Raw genomic sequence first — 3,455 nt, forward strand, 5'->3', positions numbered from 1 at the left:
ATCTATTTTTCTGTTTCCTTTTAGGACATGAGATGGAAAATGAAACTCAAGTAGATATAGGAAAGGTAGGGAAAGAAATGTCTACAAGTTAAAACCATTCTATGGTCCACCTTAATATTTATATGCCATCCATATTGCTTATAAGGTTATTTTCTCCGGATGAACTTAAATAAATAAATAAACTCTTAACATGATATGTAACTTTTGTGGTCATATGAATTTTTCAATAGTAGTCGTTCAATTCCCACCCTTTCTTCTCATGTGGTCCACTTAAGTTTTGGGTCTGACATATTTTTAGTCTCATATTCTAAAATGATCAGAAAAAATTGATGGATGGGGTAGATTTGTTATAAACATCACGGTGAGCCCCACCTAGCGAAATTCATTTCAAACAATTTCAGCCATCTATTCGCTGCGGTCAATGAGGATTTCTTATGATTCTAAAAAAGTCAATTTTTGTTAGACAAATCCAGTCATCTTATGGATGTGATTTTCACGTTTTAGCCAATGAAACGTAGGCAGAACTTAAGGGACGGTCCGGATAGATTAGCTAAACAGTTCAAGTGTCCCAACGCAACTAACAGAACTCTTAACCTATAGTGCTCTCACAACACAGGATCATTTCTCAGTGTCTCAAATTACTTTTTATTGTTTTTGAATTTTTTAAATTTTTTTTTAGAGCCCATCGTTTTGATCACCTGCACCGTGGCTGGGGACACTGTGAAAAATCGTGCCTGTTTGATGGTTTCGATTGTTTGATCGGTGGCCTGTGAATCAATGGTAAAAGCAGAAACGGCAAACGGGCTGCCCGTTTGATGGTTTTGATTGTTTGATTAATAGCATACCATATGATGGTGAAAGTGGAGAATGAAATCAGGCCGTTCAAGAACGGTTACAGCCTGGTATCCCTGGCTACAACTTATATAGAATTTTGAATTACAATTATAGAATAGTTTTAATAACTGTATTCAACTAACGTAAATTGTATGCAGTGAAGGTTTAGGAATTGCATGAAAATTAATTTAGGAAGCTGTTATATGTAGTGGACAGTTTAACAATTTTGAAAACTAGTACATGTAGTGGAGGGTTTTAAAAAATGTAACCAATCTTATCGTCGTCGATGAGTGATTTTGGCACGGTGGCCCACCCACAGTGGGGTGGACAAATTGGACGGTTCTGATGGAATGATTGGTTGAAACCCGGGATAAATTAGGGAGTACGGTTTGCTCTATTCCATGCATTGCTTACTGGCAAGAATAGCTGTCGGAATCCTATTCTCCATGCACGTGCCACCGTAGCATGCGTGCACGTTATACCAATCGTCTATTAGACGGGCCGTGGACCAAAAGTCAACCAGGTCCGGTTTTCACTGGGCCCCACGTGTATGAAAGTGGAGATGATCTCATTGGCATCCAGAATTCTGGTTGACCTAATCTCAGGTGGGCCACACTGCAGGGAATACTTTCGATGGGGACACCTGCTACCAAAGACCTTACCGTGTTTAGCATATGCCAATCAAGGCCTTCGGCTGGAAGTTCCTGCACTGGGATGCTAGGTGGGGCCCACCGTGATGTTTTTGAGAAATGCACACTAGCCATCCATTTTTCAAGATGATTTTAGTATAAGGAGAAAAAATCAGGTGGATCCAAAACTAAAGGCAGCCATGCCAGAGGGAAACTAGGGGAAAGTGTTTCTTAGTGTGGAAAATTTCCTGGAATCTACCCTGACTTTTATATCTAGGGGTGTACATTGAGTTGAGCTGGCCTCAGCTCAACTCGGCTCGAACACTGGCTGACCTCAGCTTAAACTCAGCTTGGCTCGGTAATCGTGCCTGACTGGCTAGCTCGGCTCAACTTGGTCAGCAGCTTGAGCCAGCTCAGGCCAAGATCAAGCTGAGCTCGCCGTTGAGGCATTTCCACAAACACTTGAACTGCAACTCCAAAATCTCCCTGTTTTGCAAACAAAGACAATGGTTTTCATGTTATGGTCCACCTCTTCCACAGAATGGATATTCGATAGATGTCACCCACTGGCGGAATGATATAGCTACACATACAACCAACCAGTGTATGAGGTCGTCTCTCCTCTTGGGAATTTCCATTTGCACACACGCTTGCTGATTACCCCTTCTTTCTGCTTTTTGGTAATGCAATAGTACAAAGTAGAAAGCATGGGTGCCACTACCAATCAAAGTAGGTGCAGATACCAATTCCCTTTGATGTACGTACTTTCCTTGCCACTAGCCAAACCTTCCTTGCCACCAATCACATTTTGTTGAGTCATTTTATCAAATAGTTGATGAGCAACATCAATGGCAAAGTAACCAAGTCACCGAATTGGTTCGATTCGAGTTTGATTCGAGCTGGATTCAATTCGAGTCGAGTCGAGCTGGAGCCTGCTCGAACTCATTTTCGAGCTCAAAAAACTAGCTCGACTTGGCTCGAACTCAGCTTCGAACTGAGTCGGATCGAGCTTTTTCGAGTCAAGTCGATCGAGCTAACCGAGCTAGCTCGGTTCGTGTACACCCCTATTTATATCTCATCCAAACCCTTTATAAGGTCATTCAAACTGGGATGAAGTGAAAACACTGCAAACTTGGCCCGATATGAAACATTGTAGCCATACGAATGTTTTACCGATGGTCACTAAATCTCTATGGTTTCCTCCCAACTCATTTTCAGTTGCATGACTTAAAATGAGCTCTCAAAGCGTATGGACAATGTATATATCTCACAAATATCATGATAAAGCCCACCTAACATTCCACCATAGGAACATCCCACGAAAGGCTTTTGCAAGAAACTTGTATCCAATCAAATTCATTCACAAGATGATAGACCATAGGAGCCGGGCCATTCTCAAAACTCAGGTACGCAACAACATGTGATTTTGCATGGTGTGTCCGTTCAAGTTTTGGTTACGGGCCTGGATTTGGGAAGAGAACGACAAAATAAGCAATCGGACACTATGGATGAGATGAGATGCCATACATGTTAGTATTGTGTCGTGGAATTAATGAATTGTTTATGCATTAATAATGGAATACGATAATCTTAAAGTATACCTCATTGGAAAGACATTACCAATATCTTGATGTCGCTTACGAAAACCTTGATCTTCCACATCTCTATAAGAATCTCTCAATGTTACTGTTCTTTTATTTAGGAGGGTACCAATATAGGAAAATTGGTTAGAGAAGCTTACACATCACACTTCTCTCTTATAGAATTTCCATACTATATGTTTACATATTCGGCTTAATAACTATGTATACGGACTACGGTTCAAACATCCCGCCCTAAACTTATTTACAATGATCATAACTGTAATGTAGCCCACTAAATCACTCAATTTAAATAATCCAATGGTCACATCTAAACCGACGATTATATATAGCTCACCTAATAAGAATCTTACAATACACACAATGCCACACATCCCATTACAACCTAACC

The sequence above is a fragment of the Magnolia sinica genome, chromosome 1, assembly GCF_029962835.1.
Source record: "Magnolia sinica isolate HGM2019 chromosome 1, MsV1, whole genome shotgun sequence".
NCBI lineage: Eukaryota > Viridiplantae > Streptophyta > Magnoliopsida > Magnoliales > Magnoliaceae > Magnolia > Magnolia sinica.